This window comes from Oncorhynchus masou, unplaced genomic scaffold, assembly GCF_036934945.1.
Source record: "Oncorhynchus masou masou isolate Uvic2021 unplaced genomic scaffold, UVic_Omas_1.1 unplaced_scaffold_880, whole genome shotgun sequence".
Lineage (NCBI taxonomy): Eukaryota > Metazoa > Chordata > Actinopteri > Salmoniformes > Salmonidae > Oncorhynchus > Oncorhynchus masou.
In genome coordinates this window covers 172,178-173,567 of record NW_027015264.1, presented here as the reverse complement: position 1 = coordinate 173,567, position 1,390 = coordinate 172,178, and positions in this window count along the sequence as shown.

The window sequence follows — 1,390 nt, the reverse complement described above, 5'->3', positions numbered from 1 at the left end:
TAGGGTCAGTACTACATTATAACCTGTGTAGGGTCAGTACTACATTATAACCTGTGTAGGGTCAGTACTACATTATAACCTGTGTAGGGTCAGTACCACATTATAACCTGTCAGTACTACATTATAACCTGTGTAGGGTCAGTACTACATTATAACCTGTGTAGGGTCAGTACTACATTATAACCTGTGTAGGGTCAGTACTACATTATAACCTGTGTAGGGGTCAGTACTACATTATAACCTGTCAGTACTACATTATAACCTGTGTAGGGTCAGTACTACATTATAACCTGTGTAGGGTCAGTACTACATTATAACCTGTGTAGGGTCAGTACTACATTATAACCTGTGTAGGGTCAGTACTACATTATAACCTGTCAGTACTACATTATAACCTGTGTAGGGTCAGTACTACATTATAACCTGTGTAGGGTCAGTACTACATTATAACCTGTCAGTACTACATTATAACCTGTGTAGGGTCAGTACTACATTATAACCTGTGTAGGGTCAGTACTACATTATAACCTAGGGGTCAGTACTACATTATAACCTGTGTAGGGTCAGTACTACATTATAACCTGTGTAGGGTCAGTACTACATTATAACCTGTGTAGGGTCAGTACTACATTATAACCTGTCAGTACTACATTATAACCTGTGTAGGGTCAGTACTACATTATAACCTGTGTAGGGTCAGTACTACATTATAACCTGTGTAGGGTCAGTACTACATTATAACCTGTGTAGGGTCAGTACTACATTATAACCTGTGTAGGGTCAGTACTACATTATAACCTGTCAGTACTACATTATAACCTGTCAGTACTACATTATAACCTGTGTAGGGTCAGTACTACATTATAACCTGTGTAGGGTCAGTACTACATTATAACCTGTGTAGGGTCAGTACTACATTATAACCTGTGTAGGGTCAGTACTACATTATAACCTGTGTAGGGTCAGTACTACATTATAACCTGTCAGTACTACATTATAACCTGTCAGTCAGTACATTATATTATAACCTGTGTAGGGTCAGTACATTATAACCTGTCAGTATTATAACCTAGGGTCAGTACTACATTATAACCTAGGGTCAGTACTACATTATAACCTGTGTAGGGTCAGTACTACATTATAACCTGTGTAGGGTCAGTACTACATTATAACCTGTGTAGGGTCAGTACTACATTATAACCTGTGTAGGGTCAGTACTACATTATAACCTGTCAGTGTAGGGTCAGTACTACATTATAACCTGTCAGTACTACATTATAACCTGTGTAGGGTCAGTACTACATTATAACCTGTGTAGGGTCAGTACTACATTATAACCCGTGTAGGGTCAGTACTACATTATAACCTGTCAGTACTACATTATAACCTG